At 32.3% G+C, this 22,409-nt stretch overlaps 1 protein-coding gene and 1 long non-coding RNA gene across 2 annotated transcripts in view; one reads left to right on the top strand and one right to left on the bottom strand.

Annotated features, from left to right (window-relative positions):
* Positions 1-22,409, bottom strand: part of LOC126745834 (E3 ubiquitin-protein ligase MIB1) — a 760,932-nt gene that overhangs the window by 230,549 nt on the left and 507,974 nt on the right. The gene's annotated exons all lie outside the window — the stretch shown is intronic.
* LOC126745839 (uncharacterized) overlaps positions 2,747-22,409 on the top strand; it is a 79,274-nt gene continuing 59,611 nt past the window's right edge. The window contains exon 1 of the long non-coding RNA XR_007663729.1: positions 2,747-2,858. This is a non-coding gene — a long non-coding RNA (uncharacterized LOC126745839). The remainder of the gene's footprint in view (positions 2,859-22,409) is intronic.

Below are 22,409 nucleotides of genomic sequence, written 5' to 3' on the forward strand. Positions count from 1 at the left end.
TTTTCAGCCCCTCACTATAAACAAAATTAAATTCAACCATTTTTGGACCTTACTCAACGCTCTTTGGTTTACATCCCCCTTAAACCCACTGGCCAAAGCATACAAACCCAATTACCCATTATTGCACATTTCGTATTCATTCTCACGTCTCCTTTGTTCCGATATTCATACTTAATTTACATTTTTAATTTTTTTTTCAATATCCCTTTTTTATCATAAAAATAAGACAAAACAGCCAAATAAAAAAAAATAAATATTTTTTTATAATCAATTTTTATTCAAAACAACCCTCAAAGTAAACCAACAAACAGACAAAAAAGAGACTAATCAATTTTATTTTTTGAACCGTTTCCATTTTCGAGCAAATTTATTTTATTTGAAGCTTTTAACAATTTAAGCACAAACACGCTTTCGGGGTTTCGATTTAAAAAAAAACAATATTTAAATAATAAATAAAGTCGTATTAATTTTTATATAACTATTTTATTGACGAATAAATTGTTGTCTGTAAAAAAAGTATAATATAAATAAAAAAAATTAATAATTCAAAGTAATACGTCCTGGAATTCTCATTGGGAGAAAATTTTAATTTCCTTAAGTATTTGAAGAAGAGTAGTGGTTTTTATAATTTTTCTTATAATTTAATTCGTAACATAATGCAATTTTATTAAGTAAATAAATTATGGCTAATTTAATTAAGTCACTTATTAGAGAAACCAGATAAATTCCATAAGCATGGTTCTAAGCCATTTTCAGTTGACATTTTTTAAAGATTTAATTATTTAATGTATTTCCGAAATTAAAATTATAAATTATAAAAAAAAGCACATATCAACTTTCTCATATTAAATTATTTTTACAAAAAAAGCGTAAACTTTTAATAAATATATGAAAAAATAATAAAATAATTTCTCTTGCACCAAGTCATTCTATTCATCAGGTAAGCAGCTTTTAAATTTACTGAAATTAATCATTTTTTAATTTCTTAAGGTATTTTGACATTAGGGTATACTGGTTCTGTACAAAATCCACCGGGCCTAGGATATCTGATGACATTAACGTTAAATGGAGCTTCTTCAGTTCTTACAGTACATGTACTTAAGCAATTTTGCTTATAATATCTAAGTCATCAAAACTTGAATCAGACCATCATCTTTTTGCCTGGTTTAATACTAAATCACGAAAAGCTTACTGCTCGTAGTTTATTTCAGAAAATTTAATAAATCCTGGATCTATGGGGTTTTAAAAGTAAACGTAGTTATTACAGGATAATTTTTTTATATAATATTGCAACAAAATTTAGAGGCGTATTCCTTGGACGAACTTAAGCAAGAAAGTTCCTATGAATATTTGCCCTTTACATTATAGAGTGGTAAAATAGAGATAGAAAAACTAACTTTTTTCGATTTTTAATTTGATACCCCTGTGGTAATTTTTCTGAAAATTCCTATGCAGTTTCATCCATAAAGTATTTCCTACACACAATTTAATTTTTTTCATTAATTGTTTAAAAGAAAAAGATACGTCACTGGTTTTTCTTGTAATAAAAAATATTTTTTAATTCTCTATTTCTTTTAGAGCAAGTCGGGTCTTTTGGTAATTTTTCGCCCGATGCACGGTTTTCGCATAAAAAAATTAAAACCATTATTGTGCATAGCCGTAACGCCTAAATCTGATTATATTATTCATGTATCACTTTTAAAACTCTATTTTTAGCATTTTTTCTTGAAGTTTTTCTGGTAAAGCATTCCAATAAATGCGTCAAATAGATGTATAAAATTTATCAAAAAAAACCTCCCTGTAGTGTGAAATCTAAGAAGTTTATGTTGATAGAAACGAGGAATATGGCCCTGAATTTTGTCGCAATATTAAAATACACCCTGTAAAAACAATTTAGGGCGAAATTTGAAAAATGCCAAACAGTGGATTCATCAGGTTAACAAATAAGTGACTTAAACTTACAGCAACAAATGCCAATAAAATAATAAGTCTTTTAATTTTATCTTTTTTTTTTCATCAAACTCAAATCCTGTAAATCTATCATTGTAACCCCAGAAACTTGTCTGCAGCACTTTCCCAAAAAAAAATACTTTCACACAATTTGTACGTTCTCTTATCCAGAGATTCGAATCCAGAGAGAACTCGAGCGATATCATCAATGCGGCGTTGTTGGCCGTGGACGTATAGTCGAAACTTGGTGTGCGCACCGCCTAAAATCCTCCTCGTATCCAGAGGGAACACGCGATATCCGGAGAACTAGGGGCCGCGTTTCGCCAGATATGCCAGTGCGTCCAGACTGAAAATAGCTTGACTCGGGATTCTTATTACCGATATGTTGCCGGCGCGATACACGATTCGCCGTGATGTTACTTCTTTTGGAGAGTCGCCTTTTTTTTTTCCTCTCACATCGTGATATCCGATCTATTGGCCCGAACGAGGTCTTCAGGTAAGCGTATAGAAAATAATTGGTGAACTTTCAACCCTCAAAAAGCAATTGGTGCATGCTGAATTTTAAAAATAACTTAAGAACAAATAATGCTCGCCGTAAGTAAATAGAAGTTGTGAAGATTATTTTTAGTGGTGATATTTTGGTGCAACAACAACAAGCTATATAGTAATGAATGGCGGGTGTTTGCGCTATTAATAACCTGACTGTTTTCATCATCAATTTTAGTATAGACTAACATATGACTTTTTAGGGAGAAGTTCGTTTTATCAGCATCCAAGCGAAGGCAATGGTTTAGCTTTAGCTGGTTGACTTCGGGTCAAATTGGTTTTAATAACATTTGGTCCCCTTCAACCAGCTGTGGTTGACATTGCAAGCGTCGAGTTTTTTTGACGGAACCAGTAACAAGAGGGTAAGTATTATAGATGTAGTCACATGAAAATCAGGTTTTAGAGTTTAATATTGCTGACGTTTCGACCTATATTAAGCCATTCTCAGGGTGCTTTAATTGGATTTTTGGAAGACGTAAGAAGAGATTGTGAACGAAGCATATAAATGCAAGAAATAATAGTCATAAGAAGTTTCTACTTTCATGTAAAAAAATTACCAAATTAATTTGTTTGCAATATTAATTAACTGAAAATACTGAATTTAGAGATAGGGGCTTTAATTTATTCAGAAAAAATGGCTAGACATTCAAACACACTCTAGTCTATCAAGAGAACTATTTTTTCAACTAATTCAAGTATTTTAGAGAAAAAATAAAAACTCTTAAGTCTCAGTCTCAAAATATCTTTTTAATTAATCAGGTAATAGGTTTCGCTAATAAAGCATCATCAGACCTACAATAAACAGAAAACACACGTAACTACAATAAAACCTTACACTTAAACAAAATTAGTTAAAATTACCTTATAGCTAGATGACCTGCTAAGTACTGACAAATGAAATTTAAATATGAGAAAACCCACATATTTTGTAATAAAAACAATAACACGGCACAAAAATTCAACAAAAAATATAAAAAGGGAAAAACGTGACAGGTGTAGTATTTGAACCGACGCTCTAAAGTTGATCTCGGTGAAACACCAGACCGTTAACCACTCGACCAGCCCTGCTTATGCATATTAGAGTCAAAGGCATATATGTATGCGTATCGTAAGCAGAAACAAGAGGTTAGATAAGATTATTAAAAGTCCTGGCTCAAAGATGAAAACATCATTAACCCATGTCAAATTTGGACTCTTTTTGGCTTTGGTGATTTCCATTTTCTCCAAGAGATCCAACTTTCTACCCTTAGGGCACTCGTGAACAATGGAAACATTTTCAGGGACGGAAAAACTATGACCCGTTGATAATAAATGGTTAGCGAATGCTGACTTAGTTTCTGTGGTGTTGGTGTCCCTGAACTTATTAACGAGGCTTAGGTATTCCTGTACCCTTGTGGATACTCTCCTTCCTGATTGTCCCACATAAACAGCAGGGCAATCCTTACAATTAAGACAATATACACCCGATTTAGATAGAGAATCACTTTTATCCAACGTCCTTACTAGGTTCTTTCTTAGCGAGTTAGTCGTTTTGAAAGCTATGGAAAGGCTTAAAAAAGTTGTTGAGAAATGCCGCCGAAATAACTAAGGCATCTAAAATTATTATTGTTGGTGATGTTGTTCGGTGCGTGGACGATGTAATAGGACAGTTTATATTTATTATAAAATTTGTAATATAATTTGTTCAAGCTGTAAAGTGAGAAATTATTGTTTACAGCAATTATTTTTATAATATTATGTTCTTTTTGAAAAGCGTCTTTGGACAGAGGTAATTTAAATAAACGGTAGAACATTGAATTAAAGGCTGCATATTTGTGTTGATAAGGGGAATTGGAGTTAAATTGGATTATATTATCTGTTGCAGAAGGTTTGCGATATACTTCAAAAGAAATACTGTTATTATTTTGATATAAAAGAAGATCTAAAAAGGGTAGTTTTCCGTTTGTCTCTCTTTCCAGCGTAAAAGAGATCTGATTATGAAGGGAGTTAATAAATGACAAGAAATCCAATAAATCATTCTCGTCACCAACCCACAACACGCACACATCGTCTACGTCCCTTTTATAAGCTCTCAAAAAGCCCCCAAAACAACTTTTCATGATTTTCTCCTCCAAGTGACCCATGAAGACCTCGCTCAAAAATGGTGAAAGACAAGAACCCATGGCGAGACCAGATTTTTGCCTAAAGAATTGATCATTAAATTTGAAGAAATTTTGTTCCAAAATCAATGATAAAAAGTGAATAAGATTATCTACCACCAGTTTTGGCAAAGTACTGTTATTGTTTAGCAGGATCTCAACCAATATTAAACAATCTGACGAGGGTATGCTAGGGAACAAGTTCTTTACATCTAAGGAAAGCAAAATGGCATTGTTTGGAACATCTATTTGCTTTAGATAATTGGCAAATTCAATTGAGTTTTTAATGGAGAATTCGTTCCGAAAACCAGTTACTTCTCTTAAAGTATTGTTAAGCCAAGAGGATAATTTGTAGCAAGGAGAGTTTACGAAGGAAACTACTGGTCTTATCGGGTTCCCCTCCTTATGAATCTTAGGTAAGCCATAGAGCACAGGAGTACGTGGGTTCATAGGGTATAAGTTAGATTTAGTGGTGTTAAAGTATTCCAGAGTTATAAGACATCGATCTAGAGAATTCTTAAGTTTTGAGAAAAAACTAATGGTTGGATCCCTAGTAATAGCCACGAAGTCGTTAGTCGATAGAAATTTCGTCACTTTAGCCACATAGTGGAGTCTATTCATGACTACCAAACAAAAGCCTTTGTCTGCTCTGGAAATTAGAAGATAATGCGTTTCAATTTTGTTTTTAACAGAATTAAGGTGTTGTTTGTTGTAATTATTAGGGACAGAGTTATGTCTCTCAGAGTTAAGAAAATTAATTATTTTTGATCGTAAAATGTTTTTGTTAGGAATATTAACAGACTGAATGATGCTGTTAATGCTGATGATTCTCAGCGTCCACTGCCAGGACCTCTCTAGTGTTTCGATTTATTTGTTGCGAAAAATTAAATTTTAAATTTAAATTTAAGATATTTTCCTCCTCGGGGGTAAAATATCAAGTATTTTAATTTAAAGGAAAATTTTTATACAGAAAATTTAATTTTAAACAGATTTTCGGTCTGGAGGTATGGAAAACTGTTTGTTATCAATATGTGTAGATATTTTTGATTAAAAATGGCACAATTACTGGAATTTTCATAGCGATTCGATTTGCTCTCGAGAAATAAATTAGGGTTAATTTTTACTATAATTCTTAAAAAGCATTTTTGTCTCAAGCAATTATTTTCTGCAAAAAACCGTTTTTTATTAACCCTACGCTTACCCCCCCACCCGCCCCACACAACTTACCAGTAAGAAATTGTGTTCAAAAATCATTGTTTTTTAAAATAATACGCATAAATACCAGCTGGTTTTGTCATTAATATCTAGTCTAATAACACAGTTTGTTTATTGAAATTTCATATAATTATATATATGTATATTAATAATTATTTAATACAAAAGCAGTGCTATGAGATTGGATGTTTTGGACAAAAAATTAAAATATTATTTAAATTTCATATAATTATAAATATTAAATATTAAAACGGCGTTATTATATATATATATATATATATATAATATTAAATATTAAAACGGCGTTATTATATATATATATATATATATATATATATATATATATATATATATATATATATACGGCATAATGATTGATCTCACTATGGTGACCTCACCAGTGCAAGCTACAATGTGAAGATGATCAAATGCAGGGATCTTATGAAAAAAAGTGAGAAATAAGAAACATTCAGTCCATATTAATAATTAAGACAACCAAAATTATTATACTGCACCGAGTACCGGACTTAGTAAGCGCTTTTTGATCTATTATCAGAACGTACGTGTCTTGAGAACAAAGACTGCAGATTTATTAAATAGCACCTCTGCGTGTTGGTATGATCTAATGGCGCTTACTGAGACATAGCTCGATTCGTCAATATCTGATGGTGGGGTGGTTGCGGCTGTGTACAATGTCTTTCGAGCCGATAGAGATTTTCTAAATACGGGAAAAGCACGAGGTGGGGGCTGTCTGATAGCCGTTAATAAAAAGTTTAATGCTTTTAAAATAGATGTAAATCAAAGTGTTGATCTTGAGCCCGGTATAGATATTGTTGGTGTTAAGATTGTATTAGATTTCTCGTCAATTTTAGTTTTTGCTGTATATCTTCCTCCTCCAGTATCTCCTGAAACTTTAGAAAATCTGTTTGAGTGTCTAACATCCCTTGACTGCATTTTTGGTAATAATATTTGTATATTGGGTGATTTTAATCTACCTAATTACGTTAACTGTAACAATTCTAAAGATAAGCATATTTTAATACTGCAAAACTTTATAACTTTTCTTAATTGCAATCAAAGCAACTCTATACAAAATTCAAATAACAGAATTCTTGATTTGGTCATAAACAATAATGAAAATTGCATAGTGGAAAAATCTTTGGATCCGTTGTTAACCGAAGATACTCACCATCCTGCTCTTGATATTTCGTTAAAATATTGCCACTCTATGAATTTTAAGCGTAAGACACTTTTTAACCTACAAAATGCATTTAACTTTAAAAAAGCTAATTTTCCTAATTTATATGATGCCTTTTCAAAGACTGATTGGTCATTTATGGAAGCTACGGTTTCTGTGGAGCATCAGTTTAAGGTCTTTTATGATTTAATATTAAAGGAATTGGACAGTTTTGTACCAAAATATCCTAATATACCTAGGAGAAATTTTCCACCTTGGTTCACAAATAGTATTATAAGGGATATAAAGCTTAAGAGTTTTCATTACAACAAATTTAAAAAATATGGAAGAACCGATGATATAAACACGTTTAAATTGTTACGCAATAAATCTAAAAGAGATATATCTAAATCTTACTATCAATACGTTTCAAATGTGGAAAGCAGTATCATAAATAATCCTAACAAATTTTGGAGTTTTATAAAGAATAAAAAAAATACAAGAGATATTCCTAAAGATATGTTTTACAAAGACACTCCTATAAAGGGCACCCTTGAAATAGTTAATTCCTTCGCTGACTACTTTAAACGATCTTTTTTAAATAATAATTAACACCCTAATTCTCATCATACCCCAAATAACTCTCTTAATATAAATATTTCTTGTTTTTCAGAACGCGAAGTACTCAATGCTTTAAACAAATTAAAACCTAAATTTACAACAGGACCGGATCTCATTTCTGCATTTATTATTAAGGACTGTAGGCATATACTTGTAAAGCCTTTACTTGTTTTGTTTAACAACTGTCTTTTATCGGGGTCTATTCCCGCATTATGGAAAGTTTCCAAGGTTTGTTCTGTATTTAAAAAAGGTAATAAGTCCGATATATGTAATTATAGACCTATATCTATAATTTGCAATTTTTGTAAAGTTTTTGAATTTTTAATTCACGATAGAGTTTTTCCGTTAACCAAAAATATTATTATTCCCCAACAGCACGGATTTTTTAAAGGAAGGTCCTTATTATAACCTTTAAGTTAGTTGAGTTATAACCTTTTGCTTATAACTCAGAATATTGCTGAGGCAGTTGATAATGGGGAACAGATGGATGTTATATACCTGGATTTTAGCAAGGCTTTCGATCAATTGAATCATAGTTTAATTGTTGATAAGCTTAGTAATTTTGGATTTTCAGCTGTCTCTCTTCAATTGTTTCGCTCATATCTATGTGGTAGAAGTCAGTACGTGGAGTTATACGGCGAAAGGTCAAGCTCCTATGATGTAGTTTCTGGTGTGAAGCGCAGGGATCTGTGCTTGGACCGCTACTGTTTAACTATTTTATTACCGATATTGGTGATAAATTGGATTGCGATTTTTTACTTTATGCAGACGATATCAAGTTATATAATAAAATAAGAAATCTCGCAGATTGTCATAGATTGCAGTATAATCTTGACTTGGTAAATGCTTGGTGTGTAGAAAATGGTCTAAAGTTGAATGTTTCTAAATGTAATGTTATGACATATACCAACAAATTAAAACCGTTATTATTTAACTACGCTTAAAATACGACTACATTAATACGCACAAATTCTTTTAAAGACTTGGGAGTGTACTTTGATACCAAACTGTCTTTCTCATACCATATTGACACAGTAGTCTCAGAAGCGTCGAAATCATATGGATTTATTTATAGAAGCACTAAGGATTTCAGAAATCCAGATGCCATAAAAACATTATATTTTGCATATGTACGATCGCGATTGGAATATGCTTCGGTGATATGGTCGCCGGCTTATAATGTACACATCAACAATCTAGAGCAAGTGCAAAGGCGCTTTTTAAAATACTTATGTTTTAAGTGTGATAATGTATACCCACCTCAGGGTTTTCCACATGATGATCTGCTCCAACGTTTTAATATTTGTTCCCTAGAAACTCGACGAACCTTTTCTGCTCTTATGACATTGCATAATTATCTAATCGATAGTCCGCCATTAGTGTCAAAATTATATTTTTTTGCGCCTCGTCTCAATAATAGACATCATACCACGTTTTATCTCCCTACTCCTAGAACAAATCTACTTAAATTTTCACCAATTTATACCATGTGTAGTATTTACAATAATGATGCTCATTTTGACATTTTCAATATTACAAAGGAAGCCTTATGTCGCTCACTTGAACACTAAGCCACAAGTAACCTGAGTTTGTATTAAGCTATTTTTTGTAAATAATATAGCCATTTCCGTTAATAAAAATTGAGGTTTATAGTCAGCACATTAGGTTTTGATCGTTTTTGTTACTTATTTTCTATGCCTCTTATTACTTTTTATGTAATTTTTTAGTTAGTTTTAGTTAGCTTAGAAGATTTTTGTAACAAGTTATATATACATTTTTCTTAGTTAGCATAAGTTATATTTATGTATTTGAAGGTCTTTCCTGCCTTGTAGATGGGTATTTATTTACCTGTAAGGCTTGTATTGTAAAATAAATAAATAAATAAATAAATAAGACAAAAGATAGACATTTATGCAATATGGAAAAAGCATATAAATGGCAATATATGCTCAAATGATAACAGAATTTACTTTTGAAAGCTATTCTCCTCACCGATACACGAATATGCTTAAACTATTATAACAAGGTTAATATAAAATTATTAAGAGTGTCAAGTTGAAGATTAATGATGTGGGCCTGGGTCTAGCCCAAAAAATCAATATTCAAATTAACAGTATAGTCATAATATTTAATAATAGTCTCCTTATAGAATTGTTTGGTTCTGGACTGTAACCGCGACCTACAACTCACTTCTTAATAAACCTATTATAATATGGCATATAATTTAGGAATGTAGCTATTGTTGCTCGTAAACAGATTTAGATTTATATGTATACTTCATAAACTTCAATAAAGCTTTCAGCAAGGTCCAATATAATACAGTTGAGGATATATTGATAATTGGGATATCTGGATCGTGGCAAATCTGAATTGGAACCAGGCAGGAAAAGTGACAACAGTTTTGTCAGAGCTGCATTCTATCTTCTCTTATTGAATCTTTATGGCCAAACGATACTTCTACTTGCAATGCACACGTTTGAAATAACATGTGATTTGCAGATGACAGCACCGTTAAAACAATGCGATACCAGCATATTTACGTATCAAAAGGCGTTAAAATTAATAGTAATCGAGTAGTCAAACTATCTATAAGCTCCATTTAATCTAAATCATGCTCCTTCATCAAATTGTATTGTCGACTCTTCTTTCAAAATACTATCAAAATAAAATTAGATAACCAGAGTTAATAGTGTCTAAGAGAGTTAAAGATTTGATAACAAAATGCTCTTAGACACTTTTTATAAAGCATTGGGAAAAAACGATTTGATGCGAGTTATTCAACAGAACCCTGACTGGTCAATACGAATTAAAAAAGAGAAAGAGAGAGAAAGAGATCAGAATGATCACTGAGGATCAGGTTCAAGATCAGGATTAGCATCAGAGAGTTTTAAAGAGGTCAGTTATGAAGGAGGATTCAAAAGTAATCGAGAAGAAGAAGAAGAAGGAAGAAGAAATAAATCCTGGAAAGGTAAATACCATAGTATATTGGAAAACTTAAACAGAGTGAGTTTCTGGGTTATAATTAAAGGCGTTGTTTATTAGTATTGTCAATCTAGTAAATAACGCCTATAGAGAGAGTGAGAAAATAAAAATATTTGAATAGCTGGATATGAGTCACTGGCAAATAAGATCAGAATTTGTATGAAAGGTTAATCCCTCATTTTGATTATAGAACTGTAGGGATTACTGCTGCTTTATTTTCCTTGCACTAGTTATTTAATATATATCTTAGTATTGATTTCACTTTCTGTCAATCTGCCTAAATCACCTCTGCTAGATGCGATAGATCTACAAGACGAACAGACATATCTGTGACCAGCTAATAAGAAGAGCAAAAACTGACTTAGAGGTCATCAAGAGCTCATTTGAACAAAAGTTACAAAAAGTACTAAATTTAATGGTGTCAAGGAGCTGTGTACGCAAACTTCACTTGATACTGACTCTTTACGCCAATTACCTTAAGAGACAGTTTCACAAATACAATGTTAACTATAGATAAGTTAAACCTTTTAACTGGCGAAAGTTTTAGGTCCAGACATCGACGACATTTGACAGGTTTTTGTCGCAGATAATCGAGGAATTTTGGAAAAAATCGTGGCTGCTATTGACGGAACATTTATGAAGAGAATAAATGAGCTGGAGACAAAAATATCCTCCAACTTCACGGTGAAAAAAAAATTGATTATTAATTATTAGGCTTTGATTGAGTTTGGTAATACAGTCCACATAAATACTACTCAAAACGTCGCCTTTTTAATATTGTTAGAACAATTACGATTATAAAGTCTGGCAGATCCCGAACCAGCAACGGCTTTCTCGTTAATATTACGTAAGCGATTAGGAACCTAAGCAAGCTGAATCCTATAGTACTCCTTTACCAGTTTCTCTTGATCTTATAGCTCTAGTGGCTGCTCTGTTCAAGCACATTGCGACTACTGTGTCCACTCTTGTAGGCAAATGTTTGAAAATTACCTATTTCTATCAGTTTGTAAAATACTTAATAAAATCGGATTACTAGCTATGTTCCAATATCCTATTTGTTATTTTCTGCAGTCTAAGCCAATGTTTGATAGTTTCAGATGTAAATACTGTCCTTCCGTGTAGAAAGCTTAATTACTTTGGTTGTGCTAAAAAAAATCAGATTTACTTCACTGTTATTTCTCTTTTTTAAGTCAAAGCTGCCTATTTGGATAAATCAACTCATACAGATACTAAACCTAGGCGCATATAAGTGGTAAAAAAATCATCCGTTGCTTCGGAAGCAAATATTTGTCGATTAATTATAAACGAAAACACATTTTTGCTTTTCTGCTCGTCGGCCGAGCTTTACATCAGCCAAATTGCGAAATGTGATGGCAAATAACTCCCGGCAAACTTTTAACACATAGATTACTACGATAATTGTGTTTACCAATCCCCTGCTCTCTCGCACAAAATCGACCACACCAAAGCAACGAGTGAGGATAAATCGGCGATTTTAACTCTCTCTCTCTCTCCTCGCGTTTTCGGTTGGTAAATATCAAAATTCGATTGCTGTATGGCTTTAAAGCGAACGGTTTTTGCGAACATGCTTACATATAAGGGCGAGAATACAAAGTTCATGTTTTTTATTTAACTCAGTCATTTAATAACTCAACTTAAAGGAGATCAGGTTTGTTTAGGACATCTTTGATCAGAGACCATAGACCTTTCAGATACGACGCATTTCATAATTTAATGTTCCCAAAGAACAAATGTGTATAGACTGCTCTGAACTCAGTGCATTTGACAACACTTTTACCTCTCCTATAAAAAATCTCGAAAATTCGGTCTCCTCATCAATCCTTAACTAAACTATGTGCTTTTCAAACGCTTTTAATTCTTAAGAAAAAAAAAAGATGATGCTAAGCCTCGTCTTGTGTATTTATTTTTCGACGACAACGTTGTCAAAATAACGGCTGGCCGAGAAACGAATTACGGGCACAAACAAAATCCTTTCAAGCAAAATGGTCGGCAAGGGCCCCGAACAAAGAGAAAACAGAAATAATCAAGGGCTCAAGTAAATACTCCTTCATTAATTTTAGTTTTCGGAGGTTCTTTATTTTTACAAATAAGTATATAGGGGAGGGGGATGTATAGGGTGCAGGCCAAATCTACAGCAGGTTCCTCTTTTAAAAATAAAAATAAATTTTGATAAATCACTTTATATATGGTTTTAGTCCAGTGATTTGATGTTTTTTTTCAATGTGTATTTCGAAAGGCTTCGGTAAGGACAAATGGATGGAGGAATAACTTGCACTCGAGATATTGGAAGGATCTGCCCTTAAATCGTCAGTTAGTTGGAACTTCTAAGATGTCCAAGAGTTTCTTCTTTCAACCACGTATCGATATTAAAATATTTTGAACCTTGAGAAAATGTTTTTAGATTAGAACTGAGTCTAAGATATTAACTACAAAATATTTACTTGTAGTTTGATTTTTATTAGTAAATATTTATTAGGATATTAGAACGTAGTTGGTTATCAGATTGTATTAATTATATTACAGACTGATGGGGATAGATAATTTTCAAACATTAGAATAGTGTAAGACAGACTCCAGAATGTAGCCCTATATACCAGCAAAACATACTCGCTGTAGGAGCACGCTTTCTTTGAAGTAAATGCTGTGTTAAAAATCCGGAGAGAAATTTAATTTTCATGTCAGAAAAGCGGCAGTAAGTCATTTGCCAAAAACTAAAACACTGTCTTTAATATCGATATAAAATTCTCGACCTAGTACACTCATTTTTCAAAAAATTCTATAGCGATTTAAAATTTTGTGTACCACTAACTAATCCCAAAATGAGCAATGAAAAACACCTTTTTTGATTTTGAAAAAAAAGCTATTCCCAATAATTTCACATAGGAGTCATTGAGAAATAAATGACCAATTATCGGAGGTGAAAACGCCAGATGATGTCTCATGTTAGTAAAAAGATATACCAGCTGATATGCTACTAACTGCCAAGTATTACATACTTTTTGACTTAGTATCTGTATTCGAAGACCTTTCAACAAAATTTAACCAAACAGATCACATCAAAGGAAAACCAGTGAGTGAAGTTGAACTTCAGAAACTGCTGACAGTTACATCATCCACTAATCTCCACATAGTTGGCTGCAGTTACAATTATTTTAGGCTATTTCAAAACGATACAATCAGTAAACACTTATACGAGGACAATATTCAATTCACTCTTCTCATAAATGAACCGTCGTCCATAGAAATTTAAATTAACGAAAGTATCACCTAAATTGACTTTGACCCGTATCTCAGTCTATCATTAAAACGTGGGTGGTCTTAAAACAAAGATTTCAGAAGTATCTAAGGCTGTAAAAGCTTGCAACTACGCCTGCGTACCTATTAGAGTAAAGCAACACCACATACCTATTCAAATCGTGATAAAATCTTGGAAACCTTGACATTCTGGACTTCGACTACGATTTCTTTAAAACGTCCAGAATTTGAAACAAACATCGATTAGAGCAAACTAGAAAAATCCAATGATATTGACGAGGCCGCATAGTAGTTACGTAACAGAACGCAGTTCGTTATCACATTGTATTAGTTATATTACAGAGATGTATATAGATGTATGATAGGAATAGGTAATTTTCAAACATTGGATGCATACATGAATTAACATCGAATTGACTTAAGCTACCACTACATGTTTCAAATACCAAACGAATGCTGTATGCAAACATAAACTACTTCTCTCACTGAATATCTTGGACATCATTAAAAGCACCACTCCTCATGACATTGCTGAAGCATTCGCCGACTTTAGGGAACCCATTACAGGGATTACTTTGTAAACTGCAACTGTCACAGAAGCAGAAAGCTTCAACCTATCACACCACCAGTTCTCAACATAATTCTTCGCAAACTCAGCAGATAACAAGACTCAAAATATTTACTTGTAGTTTGATTTTTATTAGTAAATATTTATTAGGATATTAGAACGTAGTTGGTTATCAGATTGTATTAATTATATTACAGACTGATAGGGACAGATAATTTTCAAACATTAGAGTAGTATAAGACAGACAACAGAATGGACGGCTGTAGTGCAGCCCCATATACCAGCAAAACATAGTCGCTGTAGGAGCACGCTTTCTTTAAAATATTTGTTGTGTTAAAATGCGGACAGAAAATTAATTTTCAGGTCAGAAAAGCGGCAATAAGACAACGATTTGCCTAAAACATTGTCTTTAATATCGGTATAAACTTCTCGACATGGTACTCATTTTTTGCATTTTTTTTTCCGAAAAATTCAATAGCGATTTCAGGTTTTATGTACCACTAACTAATCCCAAAATGAGCAATAAAAAACACCTTTTTTGATTTTGAAAAAAAAGCTATTCCCAATAATTTCACATAAGAGTCATTGAGAAATAAATGATTAATTATCGGAGGTGAAAACGCCAGAGGATGTCTCATATTAATAAAAAGATATACCAACTTATATGCTACTAACTGCCAAGTATTACATACTTTTTTGACTTAGTATCTGAATTCGAAGACCTTTCAACAAAATTTAACCAAACAAATCACATCAAAGGAAAACCAGTAAGTAAAGTTGAACTTCAGAAACTGCTGACAGTTACATCATCCACTAACCTCCACGTAATTAGCTTTAGTTATTATTCTTTTAGACCAATTCTAAACCAACTGATTCCAACCCAAAACGATTCAATCAGTAAACACTTTTACAAGTACAATATTCATTTCACTTCACTTACAAGACGAAACCTAAACAGGTGTTGTCCATAGAAATTTTAATCAATAAGAGCATCACCTAAATCTACTTTGACCCGTATCTGAGCCTCTTATCAAGACCTAGGTAGCCTCAGAACAAAGACATCTCAGGTATTTAACACTGTCTAAGCTTTCAAATATGCCTGCTTACCTTAGAGTAGTGCAACACCACATTCTGATTGAAATCATCATTAAATCTTGGAAAATGCACTACGATTTCTTTAAAACTTCCAGGATGTGAAACGAACATCGATTAGAGCAAACTAGAAAAATCCAATGATGTTGACGAGGCCGCAGAGTAGTAACGTAACGGAACGTAGTTGATTATCAGATTGTATCAATTATATTACAGACTGATACGGATAGGTAATTTTCAAACATGGAATGAATCCATCAAATTGACTTAGAACATGACTGAGATAGAACAAATGCTGTATGCAAACATAAAATACTTCTGGCCCTACGTTAACTCACTGAATAAAGTGGTTGGTCTCTCAAAATGGATGATCTTGGACATCATTGAAAGCACCAGTACTTACGACATTGCTGAAACGGTCGCTGACTATTTTCGGGACTGTTACAGGGATTATTCTGGCCTTGCAACTGTCGCAGGAGCAGAGAGCGTTAACCTGTTATACCACAAGTTCTCACTAGAGGTAATTCTTACAAGACTCTAAGAGCACCGGTTTCGATGACGTAACAAGTTGAAAAATTGCTGCAATTCTCTTGCCAAACTTCTGCCAAATTATATTCACCATAACCGAGGTCCTTGCTTAAAGTCTTTTGGTATCATGAAGCCTTTCAAATAAAACCTCTCCTTACTAGAAACCCGTTAAATGTTGAGGTAAATTTTCCAGTAATCTCTGTAAATATAATATGCACATCGGTACAGAGTAGGCAGTCTTGGAGTATAATTAAATTGTAACGTATAGTAATCATTCTTTTTATTCCCATTGTAAAGCATACAATTTCCGTAATACTTAATCTTCCGAACCTTAATCCAGTGATGCTTCAAGTGTTTTACAGCTTTTTGAAACCATTGTCGTTTAAATAGTTTATCGTTCCAGATCCAATGACCTTGTTTCATATTTTGATCCGTGATTCTTAGATGGTGCCACAAACATTGAATAAACAAGTAAAAGACGAACAGAATTATCAAGAATTTAGTTTTTTTTGCCAGTGTTGTCTATGGTATTTCAACTCATTATAGCACAGGAACCACACGGGTTTACCAGGAGCATCAATGGCTACCGACCTTCCGAATTTTTTAACAGAGATATCAAGTCAACGAAGTTTATACCCACTTACCAAAGGCCTTCCACCGAGTGTGGCACCAGCTTCTCATCCAAAAGCTTACCGAAGTTGGTGTTTCGTGGATTCAGAAATAATGGGTACAAAAAAAAAGTTAAAAAAAATGAAAGTAAATATTCATATACATTTAGGGAACTAAAAGTTCTTTTAATCAGATATCCGGGAATTTTCTACAAATGAATGAGAATTAAAGATATTAAGTTATGTAAAAGGTCAGGTCTACAAGGGGACTACGATAATTATTCTGCGGTTAGATTAGAGACAAAGTACCTCATGGATTTGTGTCACTAATACGGAACAAATGATACCAGATAATATAAAGTATTTTTGGTCATATGTTAATAATCTGCGTAAAGATAAAGGAATACCAAAATCTATGGAATACAAGGAGATGACTACGGAGACTCCCGAGGAAGTATCTAAGGCTTTTGCTGACCATTTTGAATCCTGCTATTCGGATTTTTCTAAGAAATGCATTACATCTGTTCCAGAAAATCTGGTGTCTGTTCTTTCACATCATATTTTTACTAATGAAGAAATACTGGACAAACTGAACTCATTGGATGCAAATAAAGGATCAGGACCTGATGGAATCTCACCAGTGTTTATCAAAAACTGTTCATCTGTGTTGGTTGAGCCTCTTTGGTTAATTTTTCAGAGGTCATTTAATACATCTTCGTTTCCCACGTATTGGAAGCTATCAGTTCTATTCCCTATTTTTAAAAGTGGACGCAAAACTGAGATTGGAAATTATAGAAGTGTTTCTTTGTTTTCAGTTTTCTCCAAAATATTTGAATCACTGATGAAATATTTAACACCTTCAAATCCTATATTTTTCCGAAACAACATGGCTTAGATCAACGGCGATAAACCTAGCAGATTTTCAGAATTTTTTAAGTGAAAATATCAAAAAAGGCTATCAGATTGATGTTGTTTACACCGATTTACAAAAAGCATTCGACAGTGTATGCCATGGCCTGTTGATAAAAAGAACTTGAAGCATTGGGAGTACATGGATCATATCTGAAGTGGATTGATTCATATTTGAATAGTCGTACTCAACAAGTCAAGCTAAGAGGACTCGAATGACTTCTGGAGTGCCTCAGGGATCACATCTTGGGCCAATTTTGTTCCTTTTATATATAAATGAAGCTGCATCTGTTTTTAAACACAGTGAATGTCTTTTATATGCTGACGATCTAAAAATTTATCGAACTATTGACTGTGATGAAGACTGCTCCTTAGTGCAACTAGATTTAAATAATTTTAATCAATGGTGCGTAGAAAATTTTTTGAACCTTAATGTTAAAAAATGTCCTTTCACCGGAAAAAAGTTCCTTATAGTTTTACATATACATTAGACGGATGTTTGCTGGAAAGTGTAGACACTTTTAATGATTTAGGCGTTATTTTTGACCATCAATTGACTTTTAATGCTCATGTTGATAACATCACGATGAAGGATTTTAAAATGCTAGGTTTTATTAGGAGACATTGTGATCAAATCAGTAATATTAGAACCATAAAATGTTAACCATATTAACCGTATAGAGAGAGTTCAAAATAAGTTTTGCAAATTTTTATTTTAAAAACATAGGTTCCCTTACGAAACTATTTGTTATAATAATTAGATGTCAGCTAGTTAGGCTGCAAACTTTGAAAATTAGAAGAAATAATACCAGAATCTCTTTTTAACGGTAAAATAGATAGTTCTTATCTTTTAAATAGGATATTATTAAAAGTCCCAAATAGGGTTACACGTCAAAGTATCCTTTTCTATGAACAATCTTACCGTACCAATTATGGATTTAGAGGGGTACCAGACCAACTAATAAAATTGTATAATACGCACTATAGTTCGTATGATCTATTTACGGGAGAGTCTTGTAATAGTGACATGTAATTTACCTGTTAAGGTGTTTGTAATTGAATAGATAAATAATAAATACACAGTGGGAAACAGATAGGGTAAAGGAAGGGAAGGGACAGAGATTTGGCATAATAATACTAATAGTAGGTATTTATGCAATAATTTTGATAAAAACAATATTTTTATACTGACATAGGAGAGTTATAATTAATTTAATATTTTTTTTTAATAACTGTATTTCGAAAAAACTTTGTGAGAAATTTTGTTTTTAAAGCTGAGTAACCAGTTCTAAGTTTAAGTGTAACATGTTCCTTGAACCTAAGCATATAATATATAATAAGTCCCAAATTTTTTGCAGAATTTAGTGTGTAAGAGTAGGTAATGTTCTGTCACGTGAAATTAATGCCTCAAAAATCTGTGTTATTTTTATATTTTTTTCACAGTGTCGTTCGTCATTTTTGCAATAGTAAATATCAATTATACGCGAACGATCTCAAACTATATATTATCGACTTTCTAGACAACTGGTGCAAACAAAATTGTGTAATAAATAAATAAATAAATAAAATAAATTTCTTGTCAACCAAGACAGAAATATAAAATATGCAAGTAAACTATAGGGAAATAAACAGTAATTATTTAAAAAAAAAACGAATATATTGAACAGTAGTATTTTAATCCAGTAACTTTGATGTTTTCTATCTGTGTACTGGTCAAGATGCGAATGGCTTTTGTAAGGACAAATGGATAAAGGAATGGAGGAGTGCATTGCACCTAATTGTTAGTATTTAAATTGTAAGTTCCATTAAACATAAGTAGATGCCCTTCTTCTTTCAGGCATGCATATTGTTGTATCAATACTGAAATATTTGTAACTTTGAGAAAATGTTTCTAGAACTGACTTACTTGTGAATTGGTGAATAGGATATTGGAACGTAGTTAGTTATCAAATAGTTAATAATTATATTACAGACTGATGGTGGTAGATAATTTTCAAACACACGGATAGTATAAGACAGACAAATAAAGTATAGAGAAACATACTGTAATAATTTAAAAAGACTAAAAATTTATTAATAAGTGACTGCTCTTATATTTTGACTACATTTCTTTTTATCGCTTGATAAGACCCCTTAAGTTATTAAGGCTTAAAAAGTTGCCTAAAGCTTATTAAAACCTAATAAATTATTTGAAGTTTTACCTCTTTCCTTAAAATTTCTCGAAACTTTTCCTCTAACTAGGAAACGGGATGTTCTATATTGAAGTTTTTAATAATTTTTTTTAACAGCTAAAAATTTAAGGCAGCTCAAAACGCTCCGGTTAATGACAAAACTTTAGTTAAAGTTTTTCTTGCCTAAAGATACTACTTTCATTATTAGATAATTTCGGAAGAAGCTCCTGAGAAAACTTTGGTCTAATATCGAGGAAATAGCTAACGGGGTCCGTCCAGTTTTTAATAAATAAAGCATTAACTTATTTACGGTATTACATGCACGAAGCTGTTGCAGTATAAATTAATGGTATACATATTTGCGTGTCTAACCTGATATGGAATAAATTTAAAATTATCGGTGAACATAATATAGGCAAAAGATCCAGTTGGCTAACGATCCATAATCCTGGCTCCCCCGAGCAGGTTATTAATCATTCAGAAAACGTCAAGATCATTAGTATTCATCTTGCTTACTCTCTGTCTTATCTAAGGCGGCGGCATGTTCTTCGATCACCTTTGTTTAGGCTCCTCTTTGAAGTGTCACTTTCCTGACTCCTAGGTGTCGTTTTCACGTCAACATAAAGAATAAGGAGGTTAGATCCATCCGATGCTTTAAAACGCTTCCTGAATAAATTGCCTTCGGATTATTATTTTTCTATAGTTGCATAAAATTCTAAACTAAATGGACGTGTCGAAATATTTTAATAGGAAAATTGCACCAGTGCCTATAAAAAAACATGCCCCGTTTTTCTTCAATAAAATATCGTTACTTAAAAACGACGGTCGACGTTGACATCGAGTTTATAGAGAAGATGATGTATCGGCAAACATCTCGCCGATCTATACCGAATATATCGGCTATATATTTACCTTTTCAGTGTAGGCAGTTTAATATCAATTTCGTATAAAAATATGTATGTATATGGGATGTAAAATTTAAGTGGCGTACCATAAAAAACGATATTTTAAATCTAATATTATGATTTTAAAATTGAGAATGTTTTTAGTGTGATTGCTTTTAAATGAAATCAGCAGGTGCTAAATATACCGTTGTTAACCCTAAGATAATTAACATTTTCTGGGCATCGTCTTGCTCCACTGACTGACTTATTGAATAAAATATGAACAGAAAAATATAAAAACTCCTTGAATAAAATATGAACACATTATTATCTATTCTTTACCTTTGAAAATGAAACCCTTTGTCCCAATCTGTACGGTGCAAGAGACGCCCCGAGACTACAAGGACTAAAATTAAATTAAAGATTAACGAATAATTACTTTCTTTCTTGAGAGGCCTGCGAAGATAAGGCTGGATGGGATACGCGATTTAATGAGAACTTTTGATTAAAGATAACAAAAAGGGTTGTTAATAATAAGGTGAGCTTTCGGTTGGCTTTCGTGCGCACGCTAGCTATAAAGGTTCGACGATTTAATCTGTTGTAGACCTTTCGTTAATTTTTTATTAGGAATTTTGGATTTAGAAAGGGTTTGGTTAGTCCATAAGAAGTGATGTTGCTACTAAGGGAATTGCACCGATTTTCTTAATCGTTATCTTTTGGCGCCCAACATTTAACTTGTACGCAGATACTTTTTTTCCAAAATCGGAGGTACTACATCTAATGACATAAATATGATGTTCTAAGCAGAAGCACTATGCAGACACAACTATCAGCAAGTATTACCCTTGTTTTGTTTGTTTCCTGGATGACAAATGAGCTCAATATATTTTATACTATTAGCAATATTAACTGCAAGAAATTTGATTAATTTTTTATGAATCTTCTTGAATATACTTAAGACACCAACTGATTACTGTAGTTTTAATGCACATTCAAACATGCAAAGGCTAGACAGAAAATCAATGGTCAGTACCTGCTTAACTTATTATGCTTAGAAATGCATTTAGTACCCTACATTTATATACACATTAAATAAAAAAAAAGTAAAGTCTTACATTTTTCAATCTATCCACAATTTAAAATCAACCGAATCAAAAGCCTTTAATAAATATTAAAATTACTACTATTATTATTATTAATTTTAGGACATTTTGGATTTTGGACTAATTTCTAAATTGATTTTTGCTATAAGTGACGTAATACCCAATAAAATAAGTAACTGAGTTTATCTTTTGGCGCCCAACATTTAATGACATAAATATGATGTTCTAAGCAGAAGCACTATGCAGACACAACCATCAGCAAGTACCATCCTTGTTTTGTTTGTTTCCTGGATGAAAAATGAGCTCAATATATTTTATACTATAAGCAATATTAACTGCAAGAAATTTGATTAATTTTTTATGAATCTTCTTGAATATACTCAAGGCACCAACTGATTACTGTAGTTTTAATGCACATTCAGTCACGTAAAGGCTAGACAGGAAATCGATGGTCAGTACCTGCTCAACTTATTATGCTTAGAAATGTATTTAGTACCTTACATTTATATATATAATAAATTTAAAAAAAAGTCTTACATTTTGCAATCTATCCACAATTTATGATCATCCGAATCAAAAGCCTTCAATAAATAATATTATTATTACTACTATTATTATTATTATTATTATTAATATTAGGA

This window comes from Anthonomus grandis, chromosome 16 (assembly GCF_022605725.1).
Source record: "Anthonomus grandis grandis chromosome 16, icAntGran1.3, whole genome shotgun sequence".
Taxonomy (NCBI): Eukaryota; Metazoa; Arthropoda; class Insecta; order Coleoptera; family Curculionidae; genus Anthonomus; species Anthonomus grandis.